The 24,735-nt window shown below is 42.5% G+C and overlaps 1 protein-coding gene and 1 long non-coding RNA gene across 12 annotated transcripts in view; one reads left to right on the top strand and one right to left on the bottom strand.

The window, feature by feature from the left end:
• LOC142490456 (beta-arrestin-1) overlaps window positions 1-24,735 on the bottom strand; it is a 338,250-nt gene that overhangs the window by 180,933 nt on the left and 132,582 nt on the right. The gene's annotated exons all lie outside the window — the stretch shown is intronic.
• Window positions 5,792-12,025, top strand: LOC142491206 (uncharacterized). The gene is made up of 3 exons (XR_012800342.1): window positions 5,792-5,891; window positions 9,106-9,310; window positions 11,808-12,025. It is a non-coding gene; the product is annotated as an uncharacterized LOC142491206 (long non-coding RNA).

Here is a 24,735-nt window from a genome sequence, read left to right on the forward strand (position 1 = left end):
TGGGCTCCCAACTTAAATCCCCTATGAGTGAGATTTCTGATTTGAAAGAGTTAGATCCTGCTGAAGTCCGTCCAACCAACTGGTGTCTCACCTAGAACTCAGTTGAGTTAAAGGCAATGTCAGTGGTTAAAGACCAATTTAGGTTTTAAGGCCTTTAACATTTGGGCGCACATTTGCTAAGAAGTGCTATGCCATAAGACACCTCCTGGCACCAGTAGACATCGTATGGCCCATTCACTTTTCTTAGCAGATAGTGGCGTTGATGTCAAACAAGGACCCACATTCATCCACTGCAGCTCAAATGAAAATCAGGCTCTGTATGAGGCAAAATGTTATTTTCTTTTCATTCTCTCTGCAGTTCTTTTGGATGTAATTCAATAAAAGAGTTGAATAGATAATGAATGTCACGTAGAAGCTGAATAATCTTATTTTGAATAGGGATCCTGTCTAGTAACGAGAGCCCAGAGCATTTCTGTTTTGTTATTAGAAAAGAAAATTCATTCTGCAACATTGTGTGCGATTGTGTAGATGCTTGTGTATCTGAGAGCCAAATCAATAAACACTTTAATTATTTAAAAACGCCACACAAAGGTCAAAGGAAATATATGCCTGTGCTTTAATGCCAGGGCTAGAGGCAAAGGCAAATACAGAATAAGTATTTCAATAACAGAAAGTGCAATTTCAGAAACACCGTACTCTGCAGAACTCACAGCAAATGTAATAGAACATTTTATATCTTCTGAAAAACACATTACCTCCTGAGAACATTTGTGAAATAGAACAGCTGGGGCATTTTTTGAAATTAGTTTTAGAGATTGTAAACATAAACCTTTAGCAATACACTTTACAGATTTCACAGAGGTAATACCCTGGCCGTCTTCAAATAGATGTCCAAATATCAATCCACTGCAATACCTTGTCTGAAAATAGACAAAATCGGACGTCATCCCAAGGCTGCATTTTACCGAGATCCCTTCTGTGTACAACGTTGCCACAAAGCCTTTAGGTATCTTCATCTCTTTATTATGAAGAGAAAGCGGGGTCTATTTATCTGGAAAGGTCTGTTCTTCAACTTGACCTGATAAATCATGAATGTCCCGTTTGTGACCAACCCCAAACCCCCATACCCGTCACCCCAATAAAACACTTCACAAACATTTTGGATTCAATTTGACCACAACATTTATTGAATAGCTTAATGCAAATATCCAAAACTGGACCTGGCAGCCAACATACATAAATAAAATATGCTAGCCGTCAACCGTACCAGCTCGGAGGGCCCATTTCCCTCTTACCACCACACCAGTGCCCCGTGGAGTGACGTGTCATCACCACCACCTGACCACACCAGACCATTTCACCCTTCTACCTCTCCATGAGCTCCCCTGCTGCCATGCCTACCCCACTGTTATGACACGTTAGTAGCCAACCCTTTATCTAATAAACCAGAGGTCCTCAACGCGATTGCACTTGCCAAGCCATTTGTAGGTGCCAACAACTGACTTTGTAAGAAGCTATGTTCTAACTGGTATGGCATGTGAAAGATAAGCCAAGAGTCGTAGATTGTTTGCATCTTCGACTTAGATCTCTGCCTTTTTTCACGGGGCGGTGGGGGTAAAATTAATCTCAATTCAGATACGCTGAGTTTTTCTCAGAGACCAACATAAAACAGTAGAGGGCAGCACATGCTAAACCGAGAAAATTCTCTACCGCATCCGCGAGCGGGACCGGCGCGGTCCTGGAGGCCTCCCTACAAGGTAAGTGTATTTTGCGCGAGTGCTAAATTGGTTGGTGCCCGCCACTCTCTCCTGAACTCTCAAGTGTGCCCTTAGGCACCAATAGGTTGGGTACCCCAATAATAATAAACTATCATGGTGAAGTACAACTTTGAACCTCTTTACATTACATTCTTTACTTTTTTTTTTAACTCAAATAACAGCAAAGCGAAAAAAAACAAAAAACAACAACCTGATGGAGAGTGGGCGGGAAGGATCTGCTGCCAAAGTGACTTTTCCCTCCCAAAACAGCCACTATTTACAACCACTTGTCCAACTATCCTGTTCCCTTTTCCAGTCCATCAATCCACGCCTATGACATCATTAAAAAAATCCCTAGCAGCCAAATTAGACCTCCTCACAGATCATGTACCCTCGCCTCCCTAAATTGCAGAGGAGGCACGCAAAAAGGCCCCAAGGTCTGATTTGACTGTCACCCTGACATGAATATATTTCTTAGTATCAATGGTACTTTTGCACCGAATTTCCACTGCGTGCTTTATTTTGTGGTTTCTGTAATGATGAGGAGGCCGGTGAAATGAAGCACTTACATGATATTATATATAATATATTACACTTGTATTGTAGTCCGTGTGATGCACAGGTTACAATGAGATGTATAAAACTCTGCATCTCCTAACGTCACTTTTTCATGGTGCGACTGCATTAAAAAATGAACAAACTCATTCATTAAAGTGGCACAGACAAATTGCACCAGATGTACAGTAAGACACACTTGCTGACATTTGACACAAACAGAAAATGTAGCAATGCGTCGAAACAACATTCTCCCCCATAATTATTATCACACTTTTCACTGACTTGGTTCAAGATTCTCTTCCTTTTTTTTTTTTTATCCTACTGAGGCTGAAACATGGGATGATTCACAGTGGGAAGTATCCTCACCCTTAGGCCGAACTGACGGTGGCGGCGTCACTACACGCGGCGCGCTTGCCTCCGCGCGCACTTCAAGGACTCTTACCTGATTGTCTAAGGTAGTTCCTCAAGTGCCAGTGGTGATGTTTGTGTCGATGCAGTTACATTTTGCCGCCACAACAGAAATTGAAATTGTGGGCTGCAGTCGCGTGACGTCATCGTCACGTGAGCTGGTTCAGCCAATGAGGGCGAACCAGCTCCGTGACGCGTTCACAACGCCCCCCGCCACACCCCCAATCACCGCGACCCATCTGCTGAAGCTAGCACACGCATCGCTAAGGCTGCAGGAGTGCGTGCGAGGGCGCGCACAGCAGCGCGCCCATGGCGCCACCGTGAGCTCGACCTTAGGTTCATCATTTGGTTTGATTGATCAAATTCTATTCTGCCTAGAAGTAGGATGGGATGTTTTCTTTAATTACAGCCCCACGCCTCTATTTCACTTATTTCTGTTCTGCGTCCTTGCGGACTCCTGGAAATCCATTAAGCGTGGAATAAATAATGGATCATTTTTTGACAAGAACAGATGTCCTGCCATTTCACCAACTGCGCGTCCTTTTCTAATCAATGTGATTATAAAGCCTTATCATAGCGCTACCCCCCTATCAATTTCATTCAATGCTGTCATTTTGCTGAGGGCTTCTATGCGCCTCATTTAATTCATACTGAGGTTACTTAGCTACTCCACCATATGTCAACTTAATGGACAAATGACATCATTCATAACTTCTCGCCAGGGAACGTGTTCTGTTTGCTTTATCCAGTTTCAAAGCCCAACAGTTCATAAGGTTGGATCTTTGTCAGAGAAGGCTGCACATGTAACTGTATATTTAATGTACCAATTTAAAAATGGTGACATATTTCGGATGAAACATAAAACTACATCTTTATTTTGTTTCGTTTCCACAAGTGAATTTTTTTTTAAAGAGGCAGTCCATCAGCACGTAAAAAAAATGAAATATATATATATAGTTGTTTTAAAATATATATTCAGCCTTTGATTACCTTTATTGGAAACTAATTGCCTAAGCTGCCGATCGATCCTTTCTCCATTGATCGTTCAGCAAAGATCCTGTTTCCCAGGGTTCACTAAATGGCCGCCTTACAGTTTCAATCGATCCTTCAGTCAGTGTAACCCAGCAGCTACAATATATCCTTATATTAGTGAGGTAACATTATCTATTGTAACAGTTTGCAGCTCAAACTGCTGGGAATATTGGCAACAAATTATCACAAACAGTCAAGTAGTGCAAAGATCTTGCACTGCTGGGGGAAGTGTGCTAAAGCTTGCGATAGAAATCAACGGATACTCAGTATATTAAAACTCATTAAAAAAAGGCATTAACAGTTGAATTGAAAAAAAAACGTAGTATTATCTAACACTACAGAACTGATTTATTTAAAAAATACACGTAAGATATTGCATGTATTGCACCTTGGGTAATAAGTATGGCTCAAGAAAGTCGACACACAGCCAAGTTCCAGTTCCTCCTTTTTTTGTGACGTAAAATACATGACTTTTTGGAAACAGAAGTTGTTGGTCCAGAAAGTGCAGTGGTTAGATCTAATAATACAACAACAAAAATGCCCAAAGCTACTTCCAATGTGACAAAAATACGCAGTGCAATACCTATATATTCTCTTGTAAAAAGGTACGTTAGTTTAACCCAGGTGAGTGTTAGGACCTGCTACGGTCATGCCTTGTAAGTGGCAGAAGGCTTAAGATGCTTTGGCCAAAGGGTTAAACTAAATGACCCTTTTTACAAGAGAATATATAGGTATTGCACTGTGTATTTTTGTCACATTGGAAGTAGCTTTGGGCATTTTTGTTTTTTGTTGTATACATTTAGCCACGCTCACTAGCACTCCTTTTGACACTTATATGCATATATATATATATATATATATATGCATATATATATATATATATATATATATATATATATATATATATATATATATATATATATATATATATATATATATATATAATGTGTTAATGGTTGGGGTTTCTCAGAGCTTGTTGGGAATCTGTGTATTAAGATCTAATAATAATAATAAAATCCACGAAAGAAAGCACAGCTTGTAACTGGATCACAATTCCAAATACAACTCTAAATACAAACAAAATCAAGTGCTAATCATGTCGATTAATATCTCTAATTATGTGTAGAAACGAGGAATAACATGGCACGTCACTGGATTTATGCCGATGAGTTGTTGGTTTATGGAAGCATTGAATTTGCGGTCCTAGTCTAGACCTTTTTATCTTGATAAAATCTGCATATCATTTGCATACATCCTGTGGAGTGCCATTTTATTCCTTGTTTCTACACATGATCCTCACTTGCTATGGAAGATAGTGCGCCCGTGGCAGTACCCGAGAGAAATTGGGAATTCTATTCATTATTAATCATGTAGAGTAACATGTCCCCTCGATGACCCCTGTTGGATGGCAACCAGCTGCAGGAGGTCGTTGGTAATATGGCTTGTCTTGGCCTTTGGGTAGTTTTCTGGTAGGTCAGAGTGGCTGTGGATTGGCTAGTGAGGTTTAGCTGAACAGGTGAAAGCTATGTGGGGATTGGTTAGTGAGGTTTAGCTGGACAGGTGAAAGCTATGTGGGGATTGGTTAGTGAGGTTTAGCTGGACAGGTGAAAGCTATGTGGGGATTGGTTAGTGAGGTTTAGCTGGATAGGTGAAAGCTATGTGGGGATTGGTTAGTGAGGTTTAGCTGGACAGGTGAAAGCTATGTGGGGATTGGTTAGTGAGGTTTAGCTGAACAGGTGAAAGCTATGTGGGGATTGGTTAGTGAGGTTTAGCTGGACAGGTGAAAGCTATGTGGGGATTGGCTAGTGAGGTTTAGCTGGATAGGTGAAAGCTATGTGGGGATTGGCTAGTGAGGTTTTGCTGGACAGGTGAAAGCTATGTGGGGATTGGTTAGTGAGGTTTTGCTGGACAGGTGAAAGCTATGTGGGGATTGGTTAGTGAGGTTTAGCTGGACAGGTGAAAGCTATGTGGGGATTGGCTAGTGAGGTTTAGCTGGACAGGTGAAAGCTATGTGGGGATTGGTTAGGACAGAGCAAGATAGGTGCAGTCTATGACATTTGGTCGAGGTCGTTTTGCCTGCACTTAGCCATGACTCACCTCGTCTTCGGGACAGTCAGCCGCCGGCCTCGTCGCACGGTAATGTCAGTCCCTAACCTTAACCCTTAACCTAAAAACCCCTAATGTTAACTCCTAATACCAACATTAACCCACATACTCTCTCGTAGAAGGGGTTGGCGGAGGAGAGGCTGCGGCAGGTGGATGTTTGGGTGGGGGGGAAGAAGTATAAATAAGGGTGTTGTGAGTGAGGTAAAGCTGTCTTTTTTTAAAGACATATAAAGATACATTTGAAGCACTGGGAAAACGTGTGACATTTATTTGTTTGCTTTCAAAGTCCCCCCTCCCATGCAGTAGATAAACATCAGCTGCTTTGGTTACATCAGTAACCCAGTGCAAATATCCCTTTGTTTAGCAAAACACGATAACTGATGTTATGAATTTTAGTCTAACATCTTAATTACAGTATACTGACTTGCCTTTTTTTAATTACATTGCACCGCAATTTCCCACTCTCGTGTTCACTCCGTGGAGTTATTCATTAAACTGCAGCAGTACCGATTGAGAAACTCAGTGGGAGTTTCCGTTTGATAGCACGCCGTCCGGTACCATCTCCGCTTAACTATTAACCCCCCATGTCACTAAAATACTAACAGTTATATTTGCTACATACTGCTAACAAATGATCTATGGAGGCTTGCTAGGACCAAGATGCTGCATCTGTAGAAGGAGCAGCTAAGGCCGCGCGTATGGTGCCCGCGACGGGCGACGTCGACACCGCCCAAAAACAAATACATTGCCGCCGCCGCGTGCGCTTATAGTAAGCGTGACCGCAGCAATGTGACGGAGCGACGGAGCATCGTGGACTTTGGAAGCCGGGAATATTTGATTTTTCAAGGGCTGTCGCCTCATGTGACAGCCCCTGAACAAATCAAATGCCCGGAAGCCCGCGACGCCGCCACAAAGCGAAATATAACTTTTGCTAGCGCCGATGGGTGATGTCACCTGTCCCCTCGCCGGTCGTGGGCACTATACGCGCGGAATTAGTGAGTAAAGACACTGACTGGCACAGAGTGTGAAGCAGGGCAACCTGGTTCAATTCCCGGTGTTGGCTCCTTGTGACCTTGGGCAAGTCACTTTATCTCCCTGTGCCTCAGGAACCAAAACCATAGATTGTAAGCTCCACGGGGCAGGGACTTGTGCCGGCAAAATGTCTCTGTAAAGCGCTACGTAAAACTAGCAGCGCTATACAAGAACATGCTATTATTATTACAAAGTGGACTCTGCATTACACCATGCTGTACCTACTGTACTGTACAGTATTGTGTAAATCTTTCAATAACATGGTCCAAATTGCTCTTTACTATGTTTCATACTGCACTTTGCCTATTGTTAAAGTCAGCCAAAAAAACAACCCTCTTTATTGTATAGTATACAACAGGGGTAGCTAACTCCAGTCCTCAAGGGCCACCAACAGGTCAGGTTTAGGAATATTCCTGCTATAGCACAGATGGCTCCATTGTTTACTGAGCCACTGGTTAAGCCACCTGTGCTGAAGCAGTGATATCCTTAAAACCTGACCTGTTGGTGGCCCTTGAGGACTGGAGTTGGCCACTCCTCGTGTACAATGAGATTTTGCAAGCCTACAATGTGCAGTGTCATTGACATTTGGGTGTCCTGCTGTGCTTTCTTTAACTAAGGATGATGGACAAATCTTTCCTCAAGGATGTTATTGTTGGACAAACAGCAACGCCCTCATACACAAACGTCTTATCTGAGTAGTGTTTCTTCCAGAATAAACATGGTGGTTCTGCTGCATTCATAAAGAAAAGGGGGATTCACAGTCCCCTGATATGAACCCAATTACGATGGTCTGACGCACTCCCAGCAAAATATAAGGAGAAATGCAAAGCCGATAAATAAGCTTGTCGCGGCCACCCACAGATCCTGCAAGGAATGTCTCACCTAGGCCGCAATGCAATAACTACACGTACCATCTGTATAAGGCCTTGCTAATCATTGTATCAAGGGGAGGGATGCGAATGAATACAAGGTCATAATACATTTTCAACACTATTAAGTACTAATGGGGAAATTCACAGGTATCGGAGCAAGATCAGTGTTTACTGCCATAGACTTGAATGGCAGTTAATGCTGATCGAGCTTTGATACCTGTTATCAGAGCTCCATGAATCCCCCCCTCCCACCACCCCCCCCCCCTCCCACCACCCCCCCCCCTCCCCCCCCCCTCCCCCCACCACCCCCCCCACCCCCCCTCTCCATAAAATGATTTTCTCTGGGTTCTGTTAATGCATTACATGGCCACGAGATGGGAGAGGGGAGAGGGAGGGTAGAACTAGAGGAGAGAGAGAGAGGAGACAAAGAGGGGGGAGAGAGACAAGAGAGTGAGGGGAGAGAAAGAGAGGGGGGAGAGAGGGGAGAGGGAGGGTAGAAATAGAGGAGAGAGAGGAGATAGAGGGGAGAGAGAGAGGAGAAAGAGGGGGAGAGAGGGAAGAGGGAGGGTAGAAATAGAGGAGAGAGAGGAGATAAAGAGGGGAGAGAAAGAGAGGGGGGAGAGAAGGTAGAAATAGAGAAGAGAGAGGAGATAAAGAGGGGGAGAGAGAGATGAGAGAGGACAGAGAGAAAATCTATATTCCCCAGGACTAAATCTTAACATATACATTCCTGTGCTTAAATTTAAATTCAAACTACAGGGATGTAGCACTCATATAAGTGGAAAAAAAGAAGGTGCTCAAACAGATTTCAGGACATTAGCCTCAGGTGCACGCCCTGCACCCGATTTGGTGCTAGTAGTAATAGGTATAGTTCATGCAAAGAAGGTAGCACATAACTGCACGCCAGGGGACTTGTTATAATAAAGTGAATAGAGATTTATTGATAGATGATTGACGATTCGGTGCACAACTTGAACCTATATCCAGATACTTAAACGGGTAACATAATACTGTTTAAGGTACAAAATGGGTGCGTTCACAGGAAAAAAACGTATCTTTACATGTTTTTTGGCGCCCACATTTAAACATGTGGCTGTCAAGCATCCTATATCTAAACAGAGGTTATACACACATCAGGAAAACTGTGATGTCATCTAGTGGTTAAGTTACTGTAGTGTTCTAAATAAAACTGTAATAAAAATCAAAAGGCAAAATATGCACACAAACATAGCTAACTAAGGAATAAGTGAACAGAAAATATTACAGATGCATGTGATGGGCCAAAAAATGAATATCCCGTGGATACAATAATGTGACCAAGGCTTTTAATCTTCCAACAGATGAACTGCTGACAAGAAGAGTAAAACATCAAGAAAACAGATTACTGGTTATCTCTAAATCTTCAAGCATCTCGAATAGTCTTAAAAATAGAGCACTAGAGAGCTGGACTATGTGGGAAAGCAACACGAAGCTTGCTCCTTACACCAAACCCAAACCTCTTTTTTGTTCACAAAAGAAAGAAATATTTGAGATCTCCGGTGAAAGGTGACGCAACTGATAAGTACTTGACATCGTTTTCCTCAAACTCGTTTACGTCCCCTTTCCAAAGGATGTTTTGCATACAGGGAACGTACGACATGCCGCAATGGATTAATTATAATGGGCACACAGGTTAAACACCCCCATTTGATAGAGAAAAAATTAAATTATATATATATATTTATATATATATATAAAGCAACTGTAAATATTACTGTATATATATATATATAGCCGGGATATATATATATATATATATATATATATATATATATATATATATATATATATATATATATATATATATATATAAAAATATAAAAATATAAAGCAACTGTAAATATTCCTGTATATTCATTTGCATGTCTTAGACAGGTCTGCAACCCTGTCTTTCACCATTATCACCCAGCACACAGCACTTCCACTGCAGCAAGGGATTCTGGGAAATGACATGCAAATGAGCACACAGTGCCACCTTTTATCTCAAGCTCACATTACATGAGCAACCCTTAGCCAATGCATGCTGCTTTAGACATGCAAATGAATATACAGGAATATTTACAATTGCTTTATGCTTTACTGTGAAGGGTTTTTGTCACTTTTTTTTACCCACCATAACCTTAATAAGTATATAAAAAAAAAAAAAACAAATATATATATATATATATATATATATATGCAAATACAACTGTATGCTCATTTGCATGTCTTAGACAGGTCTGCAACCCCGCCTTTCCCCATTATCACCCAGCATACAGCACTTCCACTGCAGCAAGGGATTCTGGGAAATGACATGCAAATGAACACACAATGTCACTTTTTGCCTCTATATATATATATATACACACACTCTATTTATAGAGAGAGAGAGAGCTCAACCCCGTTATAACGCGATCTGTTACAACGTGATTCTGCTTATAACGCGATGCAAGCGTGGCTCCCAATTTTCGTATTTATGAATACTTTACAACACGATTATTGGTGTATTAAATACTTTATTGTACAATGCATACAATTGTACATTATTTCTAACGCGATCCGCTTATAACGCGATGTGATTCTTTGGACACCAAGCGCAGCGTCATACGGGGGTTGAGCTGTATGTACAGTATATATACACACACAGTAGTAGATAGATATTTTAATCCTATTCCGCTCTCCGCCTGTGCTTATACGGTTCACTGAGAGAAACACAAACATGAGAAAGGCTTTCTTCTAAAATGTCAGCACGTTTTTATGGTCAAGTGATTATCTGAACCGAGCAGATTGTGTTTTGGAACAAATGTGACCGTGGCTATTTACTGCTTTTGACAATTCATTGGAAACAACATTAGTCTCTTGCAGATGGAGCAGATGTTATTGCGGCCGTTAGCGCAATGCGATGCTTTCATAACGTATCCGCAGTATTTATAGATAGAAATCCCACGGCTCCACTAAAAAACGTGGTAACGCATGCGTTACAGACACTTTGTGCATTCATTCTTACTTTAACCAGCGCTAGGAGGGATAATAAGGTCTTTGGTACGTACAGTAGATCAGGGGTAGCACACTTCAGTTCTCAAGGGCTACGAACAGGTCAGGTTTTCAGGATATCCCTGCTTCAGCACAGGTGGCTCAATCAGTCCCAGCTTCAGCACAGGTGGCTCAATCAGTGGCTCAGTCAAAGACTCCATCAAAGTCAAAGCCACCTGTGCTGAAGCAGGGATATCCTGAAAACCTGACCTGTTGGTAGCCCTTGAGGACTAGAGTGGGCAGCAACTGACGTAGATCCTTTGCAAGTTACACATCCCAAAACGAATGTTAACGTTATAGATAAAGCTGGACTCATTTCTCCCAGAGCTAAGAAATCTCTTTCCTTCTGCCGTGGAGAAGAAGCCGCTGGGATGCCCGCGGGGCTTGCTGCATGTAGCTTGCTGCCCGTAGCTTGCTGCCCGCGGGGCTTACTGCGCGTAGCTTGCTGCCCGTAGCTTGCTGCGCGTAGCTTGCTGCGCGTAGCTTGCTGCGCGTAGCTTGCTGCGCGTAGCTTGCTGCGCGTAGCTTGCTGCACGTAGCTTGCTGCTCGTAGCTTGCTGCACGTAGCTTGCTGCTCGTAGCTTGCCGTAGCTTGCTGCACGTAGCTTGCTGCTCGTAGCTTGCTGCTCGTAGCTTGCTGCACGTAGCTTGCTGCTCGTAGCTTGCTGCTCGTAGCTTGCTGCGCGTAGCTTGCTGCGCGTAGCTTGCTGCTGTCTCTTTTTAATGCACGCTGTACTATTATAAATATTATTTAGGTTAGTTAAAGGCTAACTGCACGAGTCTTCCGATCTACTGAACTGTATTTACTGCTTCCAGTCATTGCCTGTCTTGGGTTCGGGTATGCAGAGATTTTTTAATTGGTGCTTTTAAATGGGCTTTAATAAAAATGTTTTTTTTTTATTTCATATTGTTATACTACAGTTAGAAAATCCACAGTGCTTATCAAAGGTTATTTTTCCTTCGTTGTAAACAATTGTTCCCAACCCTGTAGACCTAGCAGCTGTCGATATAACAGAATATTGGAAGTATAATACTGTGAGGTGATAACGGCCTGAATTTATCACTATCCACTGGCGGGATATTACTTCCTGAGCACTCGTGCTGCCCTCAAACTCAGAATAATTCATCAGAAGATGCATACAGCGCCTCCGAAGTACATGCCATGAAGGTGGCAAGGTGAAGACTCCCCACCAACAAAAAGTGGGTAATGACAGGGAATTACACAATAATAATTTTTCTCTCTCTTGTATATCACTGTCAGTGTACAGCGTGCTGTACACAGAGCTGCTTTGCAGGTACAAGTCCCTGCTCCATAGAGCATACAATCTATGTTTTTGGTGCCTGAGGCACAGGGAGATAAGTGACTTGCCCAAGGTCACAAAGAGTTGACACTGGGAGTTGACACTGGAATTTGGACACCAGGTTCCCCTACGTCAGACTCCATGTTATTGTTTTTAGAGTTAGTGACACGGGAAAAATGGAGTCACATAGACAGAACATTTTAAGGCACAAGTACCATATAGTGGATGCAAAAACTTTTTTTTTTATAAAATGTTTCAGTGGAATAGGAAGGTGTGGCCCTTTAACTTACAATTTAACTTATCTGTATCTGGGGGAAAATAAATATGTTTTGCTTTCCCTTAGCCGCTCAGTCCTCATACAGCTACTTATGTTTATCTGTCTGACTAACGATGGTATCATAATTACATAACAGACAAAAGACAATATATAAACAACTATTGGCTTGCAGATTTGAGGACTGACAAACAGCCCTATCAACAAAAAACAAAGATAACGATTGCAAAAATGGTAAAGTACACTAGGTGTGTCATTATGTTATGATAGATTTACACTTTTACTTTTTTTTTTATATATTATAGGTAGTGATTTTAATAAAGTGCTTTGTGTTTCTACAATACATCTATCAGTATAAAAATAGGTCCCAGAGATACAGTATCTGCTACCTTAGAAAGAATAAGACTATTCTGCAATCCATCAACTCACTTCACTAACATTTCAACTAATTATGTAGTAGAACTGCAGAATGTGTATAGATAATATTGTGAGAAGCCCTCTTGTGATGAATGCACTGTACATATAAATACAATACTAATAACATGAATAAGAACAAACAATTATATTATTATTATTACTAGAATAGGCCTCCTTATCTACCAACAGGTATTATCCTTTGCTGAGATAATATTCAGAGTATATTTTCTTCTGCTAATCCCTCTACTATAAAAAGGAACCGGTTTGATTCTTTCAATGGACCCCCAACGTTCGTCACAATGCTGAGCCGGGAACACACGTCGGAATCCATCTGCTTCTGCTTAGGGTGACCAGACGTCTCGGTTTTGCCGGGACAGTCCCGTTTTTTTTCTGGGCTGTCCCGGTTGCCGGTCCGTCCCGGAAAATGTCCCGGTTTTTGCCCCTGGTCCCGTGCGCATGTCGGCGGCGGTGTGCGGGGGCGACGTGAGGAGTATGTGGAAGCCGGTGAGTATTTTTTTCAATGGCAGAGTGCCGGGGGGCGGGGCTTTAGATTAGAAGCAGGGGATAGGTTGGAGGTCAGAGGATGCTGGGGTTGTGGCTTTGTACTGGGAGGGAGAGGTATGAGGGAGAGGTATGAGGAGGGGGAGATACAGTATGAGGAGGGGAGGGGGAGATACAGTATGAGGGGGGTAAGGTATGAGGAGGGGAGGGTAAGGTATGAGGAGGGGAGGGTAAGGTATGAGGAGGGGAGGGTACGGTATGAGGAGGGGGAGATACAGTATGAGGAGGGAAGGGGGAGATATGGGGAGGGGAAGGTGTGAGGAGGGGAAGGGAAGATATTAGGAGATGAGGAGGGGGAGATATTAGGAGATGAGCAGGGAGAGATATTAGGAGATGAGGCGGGGGAGATATTAGGAGATGAGGAGGGGGAGATATGAGGAGATATGAGGAGGGGAGGGTAGGAGGGATGGGGGAGATATTATGAGATATGAGGAGGGGAAGGTATGAGGCAGGGAAGGTATGAGAATGGGAGGGGCGATATGAGGAAGGGAGGGGGAGATATGAGGAGGGGAGGGGGAAATATGAGGAGGGGAGGGAGAGATATGAGGAGGGGAGGGGGAGATATGAGATGGGAAGGTAGAGGTATAAGGAGGGGGAGATATGAAATGAGGGGGAGATAAGGGGAGGGGAAGATATTAGGAGATGAGGAGGGGGAGAAATTAGGAGATGAGTAGGGGGAGATGAGGAGGGGAGGGGAAGGTGTGGGGAGGGGAGATATGAGGAGGGGGGGAGATAAGGGGAAGGTGGAGATAAAGGGAGGGGAAGGTATGAGGAGGGGAGGTGAAGGTATGAGGAGGGAAGGGGGAGGTAGGAGGAGTGGGAGGTATGAGGAGGGAAGGGGAGGTATGAGGAGGGGAAGGTGTGAGGAGGGGAGGGGAAGATATTAGGAGATGAGGAGGGGGAGATATTAGGAGATACGGGATGGGGGAGATATGAGGAGGGGAGGGGAATGTATGAGGAGGGGAGGGGGAGGTAGGAGGAGTGGGAGGTATGAGGAGGGAAGGGGAGGTATGAGGAGGGGAAGGTGTGAGGAGGGGAGGGGAAGATATTAGGAGATGAGGAGGGGGAGATATGAGGAGAAGAGGGTATGAGGAGGGGAGGGGGAGATATGAGGAGGGTGGGGGATATATGAGATGAGGGGGAGATAAGAGGAGGGAGAGATATGAGGAGGGGAGGGGGCGATATGAGATGAGGGGGAGATACAGGGAAGGGGAGATATGGGGAGGGGAAGGTATGGGGAGGGGAAGGTATGAGGAGGGAGTGGAAGGTATGAGGAGGAGAGGGGAAGGTATGAGGAGGGGAGGGAGAGGTATGAGGGGAGGGAGAGGTATGAGGAGGGGAGGGAGAGGTATGAGGAAGGGAGGGAGAGGTATGAGGAGGTATGGGGAGGGGGAGGTGTGAGGAGGGGAGGGGAAGGTATTAGGAGATGAGGAGGGGGAGATATTAGGAGATGAGGAGGGGAAGGTATGAGGAGGGATAGGGGAGATATTAGGAGATATGAGCAGGGGGAGATATGATGAGAGGAATGTATGAGGAGGGGAGGGGAAGGTGTGAGGAGGGGAGGGGGAGATATGAGGTGGGGAGTGGGAGATATGAGATGAGGAGGGGGAGATATGAGATGAGGAGGGGAGGGGAAATTATGAGGGGGAGATATGAGGAGGGATGGGGGAGATATTAGGAGATATGAGGAGGGGAAGGTGTGATGAGGGGAGGGGAAGGTGTGAGGAGGGAAGGGGAAGGTGTGAGGAGGGGAGGGGAAGGAATGAGGTGGAGAGGGGGAGATATGAGATGAGGAGGGGAGGAGATATGAGGAGGGATGGGGAGATATTAGAAGATATGAGGAGGGGGGAGATATGAGGAGGGGAGCTATGAGGCGGTGAGGCGGAGATATGAGATGAGAAGGAGATATGAGGAGGGGAGATATGAGGAATGGAAGGGTGGTATGAGGAGGGATGGGGGAGATATTAGGAGATATGAGGTGGGGAGGGGGAGATATGAGGAGAGGAGGGGGAGGTATGAGAGGAGGGGCTGTGTGTAGGTAAGTGGCTGTGTGTGTGTCACTGTGTGTGTGTGTGCGTGTCACTGTGTGTGCACATATATTGGGGAGGGAGGTTGAGTGTGGGGAGGGGAGAAAAATACATGGGGGTGGGTTGTAAGAGAGAGGAGGGGAATGAGTGTGAGGTGGGGTGAGAGTGTGCAGGTGTGTGAGAAGGGGGGGTTCTCACAAGGCCACCGAAACGTGGGTAGGAGGCCCCCGGTGGAAACAATGGTCCTGGGCCCCGGGAAAGCTGTCTGCGGCCCTGCACGGCAGTGATGTCACTGATTGCCACGAGGAGAGCAAGAGACCCTATTTTGCAAAGTGTAATATACATACAAGGTCAGGAATGTCGTTAGTGTGTCATTGTCATGGCATCAGGGTGCGTCAAAAAATTATTTATAAATGTGTCCCGGTTTTTCATTTTGAAAATCTGGTCACCCTACTTCTGCTGCCTTTGGTGTATAACAGATTCAAGGGTGTCCTTTGATCTTCCAAACTGAGAGATGGATAAAGAATTTATATTTCATTTAAAAGTTTGTACAAACTCCAGAGAAGTACAGTTCATTTGTGTGTTTTCTCCAGGCAATGTGATTTAAGATCAGCGTCGTAGGCCTTGTGCCTGACAGGATTAGTGATCCGGGGCGTGGTGTTTATTTCAATTTGAAGCTGTGCAAAGATTTACCAGTGGTAGTGAGTCTGGGGAACGTCAAGGAATAGATCTCCCAAAACAATATCTACTGTCTGAAGAACTTTCAACTCATTACAATGAGTCTAGTAATAGGCACAAGTTAATAGATGAGGACACCCATAAACCCCCGTCCCATGAATCTTACAAGGTCATTTTTGAACCAGAAAGAGATAAAGGATTTGTCTGAAGTCACAAGGAGAATTTCCACTTCACTGGGCAAAGAGTTGACCACTGATACCAAGAAGTGTGACAATTGGTGTTGTCACTTGCAATAACGCACCAACAATATCTGCTGTTGCGTACCTGGCTGGTGCCATGTAAGGCTAAGGCCCCAGTACGTGTGCCGCACACGCGACAGGGTGCCTGGCGGCGCTTGTTCCTGGCATCAGCGCAACCAGGTGGACTACTGGCAACTCGCGACAGGGAGGTGTGAGTCGGGGGTGCGGTCATGATGTCACGCGGCTGGTTCGCACTCATTGGCTGAACCGCCGCCGTGATATGGCCAATGCTCGTCCGCCGTGGCAAAAAAACAAAATTCTTGTCTTTTGGCAAAGACGGTCGCGCATCGCGCATTGAGCCGGGGCGCGCAGGCAGCTACTCGGGCCGGCCCCATAGCGGTACCGTTGATGTTGCAACCGCAGCCATCGGGTACAAAGCCTAAAACCTATCGAGCATTTTGCTTAGGGGTGAGGGGTGGTTGCTAGTATTATGTTATGCATTTGATTTGCAACACTATACGAAACCATTCCGCATTGCAGATCAATGGAATGGCTCATTTTCATGTTGGGTACCACCATACACATTTTTACATGGCTCTGCAGTGTGAATATTCAAATCGTTAAACCTCCAGCAAACGTCCAAAATGTACCGATATAATGAAAATGGATTAGGAGACAGCTATGGATTTACTGTAACAGGCGTTGTTGCACTCACTAATGCAATGTGCCGCGATAACGCTGGCGCATTACCTACCAGTATTGCTACTGTAAAGAATGGTTACGGAAATGTATGTATGTATGTATGTATATATGTATGTACGTATATCTCTATTAATACAGAGCCATCCTGGTACATAGAACTTTACAATACATGTGACATCATATTAGAACACAGAATGGGAATAAGTGCTTCAGACATAAAACAATATGTGTCCTGATTATTGATAGGTTTAAGGTCTCATTAATTCAAGAAGGTTCTCTATTGATTTGTCAGCAATGACCACATGCTCTGTCCATTATTATTATATGAATACAATTCTTGATTTAAGATTTTTTCTCAGTTAAGGATATTTATTATTATTTTTTATTGATTAAATGTAAGTATTTTATATTATATTAGTTTATACTTGGCATGTGGTTTTTGTTCACATTTCTATTTTCATCATTGAACTATTGCAACTGTGTAAACAGATACATTTTGGTATCTTCTATATATTTAAGGTTTATTTACATTTCATGTTGGATTGATGATTCTAGGACTATCCATCTTTGGATGTAAGATAGGGTTATACCATATCTCAAGTGGTTTCATATATGCATATTCTATTAGCATTGATTGTATTTTCTTACATTTGTTTACAATTATTATAGGCAGTAATATATTTATATATATATATATATATATATATATATATATATATATATATATATATATATATATATATATATATATATATATATATTTTGTGTATTAATTATTTTTTCATTGCTTTATGTTTACTTGCATTGTTTCCTCTTGGGTTATGTAACTGGTATATGGTTTTTCAGTTATTGTTAGGTTATTTATGTTGTTTATATTGCTTTGTTCATAGTTCGTTTCTTGGATTGATTAAAGTTTGTTTTGTTCTCAATGATGTGTCAGCTGACACTGCTGGCCAATGGGATTGGCGCATCGTCAATGCGACCTGATTTCGGGTCACATGGTGATGACGTCACTCAAGCTGGTTAGTGGCGCAAATTTTTTCCCTTTAAAATGCCTGTTTCTTGAATGGTTTCTTATGTATTACAAGCATGTATTCATCAATAAAATACAAGTTATAAAAAAAAAATGCCTGTTTCTGTATGTTTTACCCACACCATGATAAAGTCCCTTTGGACGAAATGCGAAATGCGTAGGTGCACTTCCTACATCACCATTGTGAGCTGATTGTGTATTAAACACATTTTTTTATGCAATTTGGAATTGCCCTGGAATTTTTGTTCTCCCTGGACTTTGGCTGTGCTGCTGCTTTTCAATACATCTATAAAACAATATGAAAGGGAGTCCCTGCCCCAAAGAGCTTACAATCTAAGTGGTAAGTGGGTAGAACTTAGAGAGACAGCAGGAGGGTGTTATGGTTAGTGCGTCTGCAAGGGACCAAGGTCAGCGCATATGACATGTATAGTATCAGCCACGGAGCTGCCCATATGCTTCGGTAAGGAGGTGTGTTTTAAGAAAGGTCCTAAAGGTGGATACACAGGGTGCTAGTCGGATATTGAGGGGAAGGGAATTCCAGAGGTGTGGGCCAGAGAGTGAGAAGGGTTTTAGTCAGGAGAGAGCTTTAGATACAAAAGGGGAAGACAGAAAACATCCTTGAGCAGAATGCAAGAGTCGGGATGGTGCAAAGCGACAAATTAGGGTGAGATGTAAGGAGGGGCAGGAGAGTGTAAAGCTTTAAAAGAGGGGAGGGTAATTGTCTAAGTAATATGGGATTTAATACAGTAGGAAACCAGGAGAGGGATTTTAGCAGGAGAGACACCTGAGACAGATTTAGGAGAGAGTAGAGTGATTCTAGCAGCAGCATTTACTGTAGGAAAACATTGTAGATGAGAGATAGGAAGACCGAACAATAGAAGGTTACAATAGTCCAGACGGGAGAGCATGAGGGAAAGGGAATGTCTTTTGAAATGTTACGAAGGAAAAACCCAACTCTCCTATAAATTAATAATGATCAAATTACTAAATCTAAATACTCAAAATATAACTTTTACAAATCAGTGGTAATAAATGTTCATTTAACAGTCACTGTAAATCATTGTTCTGCAGTTTATCATAATAGGATAGCTAAGCTATTGTTTTAACGATCATTCCCATTGATTATATTCCCTGGGATAGGAAAACAGACAAGTCCACAAATAGGAGTTCTTATGCCATTGTTTTAATGAATCCTATTTTTTTCCCACTGATAGCAGCAACAGAGTACTGAACACTTAGATTGTAAGCTCTTCGGGGCAGGGACTCCTTTTCCTAATGTTACTTTTATGTCTTAATGCGCTTATTCCTTTTACTGTATGTCACATGTGTTGCGGCTTTAAAGCGTGATGTACATGGATGGCGCTATATAGAGATATACATACATCCCGAAGTCACAATTCGATCCTGACTGAAGAGGGTAAATATTGGTAACCACTACAAAGACCCGAACATCCATGATTACGTTCATCATTGCTAACCTGTCCAACACTCACTATGCACCTGAAAGCCTAGATAGATAGATAGATAGATAGATAGATAGATAGATAGATAGATAGATAGATAGATAGATAGATAGATAGATAGATAGATAGATAGTACTGCACCGACACACTTTATTCGAGCAAATACCCGGTATGTACCTGGCAGATACCTGGAATGCGCCGCTCCTAACCTCTGACAAGCCCCGTTGCATTTGCCTTCCCAGCCTGGGTTCATGCCTGGCTGATGGGCGGCTGATCTGTTAAATGATAATGATTAGGATTTAATAGGCTGCAATGCTTCGCGTGTCTACCAGATGGCATAAATTCATGAATTGTAATGCAGTTTATATATATATACTGTGCAGTATTGCAGCCAGCGGGAATAAAATGCTTCAATCCCTGCTTGGAAAATAACTCAATGCACTCGGGCAGAAAACAGTCACAAACCTCAATACACCCGGGTATACCCGAATTCGTGGGACTAGCCAAGCTCGAATAAAGTGTGTCGCCAGTGTATATGAGGCTGAAAAAGCGATATGTCCATCAAGTACAATCTATGTTAAATTTAGACAACAGATACTTATCCTATATTTGTATTTATAGTACAAATACAGCCATTGTATTTAATGGCACTATATAAATAAAGACATACATACAGTACATTTATCCAGAGGAAGGCAAATGTATCATACAGGCAGTCCTCGGTTATCCGACACAATGCGTTACTCAAAATGGCGTTGGATAAAATGGCGTTGGATAGCGAAACGTTATAAAGCGAAACATGTTTTCCCATAGGAACACTGTTTAAATGAAAGGTTCCGCTCCTGAAGGCATTTTTAACACTAAAATACACCAAATATTTTACGCAGGCAATAAGATATGCAGCACACACATAAATTATATACAGGTATAACCCGCTTTAAGGACACTCACTTTAAGTACACTCGCGAGTAAGTACATATCGCTCAATAGGAAAACGGCAGCTCACGCATGCGCCTGAACAGCAATACCGGCTCCCTACCTGTACCGAAGCTGTGCGCAAGCGGGGAGACTATAGAGCCTTTTACACATGTGTTATTTACCTCAGTTATGCACATATATACCGATTGCCATACAGTTCATGCATTGATAAGTAGGAAAAAGGTAATGCTTCACTTTAAGTACATTTTCGCTTTAAATACATGCTCCGGTCCCATTGCGTACGTTAATGCGGGGTATGCCTGTAGTGTATATACTGTATTATATATATATATATAATATAACATAATATATAATATAATAATATATTATATAATATAATATTATATATATATATATATATATATATATATATATATATATCTACAATATATATATATATATATATATATATATATATATATACACACACAAACACCATTGCAAAGCGTCGTAAGAGCGTTGGATAAGCCGTTTTGGCGTTGTAAAAATGAACATAGGTATGCATTGCATAGCAATAGCGTTGGATAAGCCATTCGTTGTAAAACGAAGCGTTGTAAAACGAGGACTGCCTGTATTTATACTCTCAGACCAAAGCATGTTAAAATCTCTATACGTACAAACCTCTGCTCTCTGACCATCACATTGCTAATCTGCTTCAATTCTCTGATCTTTACTGTTTTGTGTCAAATACAGGGAAATTAGTTTTTTTCTTTTACAGAAAACCGCAATCTGTTTTGTTTGGTGCTTTATTTTAACCATAAGTGATCTCCCATTGCAGAACCCCACCAGTCTTACACTGGAGAATCCCTTAGTTCTGGACATATTGAATCCAAAATACTACCTGTAGGAAATGTGTAAACACACAGATACCCAGCAAAATCTGAAAAACCCCAACAATTACCACACACTATATATATACTGTATGTATATGTATGTGTCAAAAGGAGTGCTTCTGGGCGTGGATAAATGTATACAACAAGAAACAAAGAAGCCCAAAGATACATTCAATATGACAAAATTACACAGTGCAATACCTATATATTCTCTTGAAAAATGGTCATTTAGTTTAACCCTTTGGCCAAAGTGTTTTAAGCCTGCTGCCACATCAAGGCATGACCGTAGCAGGTCCTAATACTACCTGAGTTAAAGGTAGGAGATGTGTGCAGAGGTTTTAATAGAGGCGACGTAGTTTTTAGTGGAAATCAAAATAGGCTTTTATTAGCTGACAGTTTTAAACAACAAAAACATGGCTTATGTTTCGGGCAAACAGGGAGCAGCAAAATAAACATTCCTAGCTCCTACAGGGACCTCTGACTAACATCAGTCTTTAGTCCCTATCTGAGGGTTGGGAGGCTGGTCCCCTTACCAACAACAAAACACAATAGTTCAAGGTGGGGGTCAGTTACCTTCGGGCCCCAGCTTCCACCAATCTGGCTAGGGGTGCGGGGGGTTAAGAGTGCCAGAGCAGGTTTCTATCCACCGTGGTCCAGGGTCCAATATCTTCCTGGATCAAAGAGTAGTCGTCCCAGTGTGATCTCTTCAGCAGTCCAGTGTGTCTCCCTGGACTAGAGATCTCTCTGCAGTCCCTGCTGCATTTTTTAAAGTCTGCTAATGAGCCAGGTGGAGACTGATTAATTGCTTCAGGCGGCAGATTAACCAGCTCCCTGCTAGACTCAGTAACTAGTGATAGGATTTCCCATCAAATCCTTTAGACATGGAAGGGACCCTGTCACACTATCCAATGTTCAATACTGTATGTCAACCTCCACTGACCAAAATCATTCAGATTTGGGATTCCAGATGTCTATGATATACTCATGCAAAACAATTAGTGAGACTGACTCCAAATCAGAGACTCTCACAGAAACATAAGTGAGAGTTGGCATAGAACTTTGTATTCACAGCTGCATTGAATCTCAACCACCCCAGCGTACATCTGCATTGCCCCAAAGGTGGAAAGCCTGATGGGGCTCCCCAAGAGCTGCTCCCTTCTGCACAGGACCAGCGTGCTATGGGTTAGCATTTGCTTGTACTTTGTGGAACGTCAACCCACCGGAATATTAATGAGCCAAGAAGACAAAGAACTTTGTATTCACAGCTGCATTTAATCTCAACCACCCCAGTGTATATCTGCGTTGCCCCAAAGGCGGACAGCCTTTGAAACAGCCAAAGGGTGTGAGCTATTTGCTGCCGTTCACTGATGTTTAGTGATGTTAAAGCTGCTCTATTTCAATCTGAAACTCACAAGCCCTTTATCCCATGTACCCAATTTTCCAACTCTATCTGTCCATGAAATGTTTGTTAATTGACTGTATAACCCTGTTATTTTAATGTAACCATGTAGTTTTTATAACTCTGTGCCAAGGATATACTTGAAAATGAGAGGTAACTCTCAATGTATTACTTCCTGGTAACACATTTTTATAAATATAAATGAATAAAAATGTCTGCAACCTAAGTGGTACTGACTCATCAGCAGGTAGGCAGCCTGGCTGCCATAATTGTTAAGGCCACAGTTCCTCTTGTATCCTCTCAAACTCTGGAATCAGACGGTCTCGTTATGAAGTACGATTGCATTAAATCATCCTCATGCCCTTGACAATCCATTGCTGTACTTCTGGCAATGAAGCCATTAATACAAAGTCTTATTTCCCCATGGACATTTCTTTCCTGCAGTGGGTGTGTTTTCCAACCTGCATTATGGAATTGATTACTGTAGCCCTGACGCGATCTGCTTTCCATAATGTTTCACATGTTCAGTAATACGCACTCTCATTAATGACCCGTCCGTTTCACATCTGATTGACTTTTTCATTTGATTACTATTATTAGCCTCTGGTTTAATGTCTCTGCCAAATGTGAGTTATTTTTAAATTGGATTAGGATTAGAGACTCCTGGACAGGTGTCCGAGGGCAAAACCGACATGAGCTGGCGTTATAGCAGACTGTGCTTTCAATCCCTTCACAGGAAGCTGCAGAGCAATGCATTGAAGTTACCACCAATACTGAATGAGTTAAAACTCATATATACTTATATAAGCTATAATGCCTACTGCGTACATATTTACTACATAAAAAAAGGAGAAAAGATAAGAGAAGAGAGAGAGCGCAAGGCTCATAGTGAAATCTTTCAGGAGTTATGATCCGAGCCCCTGACGAGGAGGAAGTGTCTCCGCGAAACGCATAGGGGTGTATCGCTGCCTGGCCTGTATTCTGTGAGGTGCACTGGGACGGTTGGGGCATCAGCGGTGGTGTGTAGGAGCTGATCACAACTCCTGAACGATCCGCACTTCGGTGACATAAGGACGACACGCTAGAACGACGCCACGTAACCACGGAGTACCGTGGATGCCACTGCCAGTCCGGTTGATCCCCATAGCCAAGTTTCTTAATACAATTGTGTGCCTGACACCAACTAACGTTTGTGAGTGCTTTTAACCATTGTTCTATGTGTCAATAAATAACAGACTTCACTATCAGCCTTGTACTCTCTCTATTCTTTTATTAGTTTAATTTGAACCTTTGCGTTGGATCCACTAGAAGAGAGCTGCACCCTCATCATTTATTTGGACTGGATTCAGTGTCTGGACTCTGAGATATATATTGATTGGATGTGGGGTTTTTATTATGAATACAAGCTCTCATTGAATAATTTATATTTATTTTTGTTGTCCCCACAATGGTGTGAGTGCATAGCTGATTATCCTACTATTGTATACTTTTATTGAGATTGGAGTCACCCTTTGTGTTCTAATTGCATTTTTTAATATTAAGATACGATTTATCAGCAGGTGAAGTTGAATACATAAAAAAGGAACAATAGTTAACATTAAAAATATGTTTTTATAATATTGCGTTGACAACGAAGCTTACGGACAGCGCCGCTGGCTGGTGCTATACATCTCATATGCACTGACCTTGACCCCTTGCAGCTGCACTTACCAGAACATCCTCCTACTGTCTCTGTAAATACTTCCTACTTACAACTTAGATTGTAAGCTGTTCGGGGCAGCGACTGCTTTTCCTATTTTTACTTTTATAAACCAAAAGAAGATAGCCGCGCACTGCCCAGGGAGCCAGGTGGTATGAAAATGAAAAATGTATTAAATAAACAACATCACCCAAAGGAGGTGTAGGTACTCCTACGCGTTTCGCACACGAATGTGCTTTATCAATGAGTATTGTTACTTTTATGCCTGAAGCGCTTATTCCCATTATGTGTTATATTATTATTGCGAGGAAGTAA

Source organism: Ascaphus truei, chromosome 3 (assembly GCF_040206685.1).
Source record: "Ascaphus truei isolate aAscTru1 chromosome 3, aAscTru1.hap1, whole genome shotgun sequence".
NCBI classification, from domain to species: Eukaryota; Metazoa; Chordata; class Amphibia; order Anura; family Ascaphidae; genus Ascaphus; species Ascaphus truei.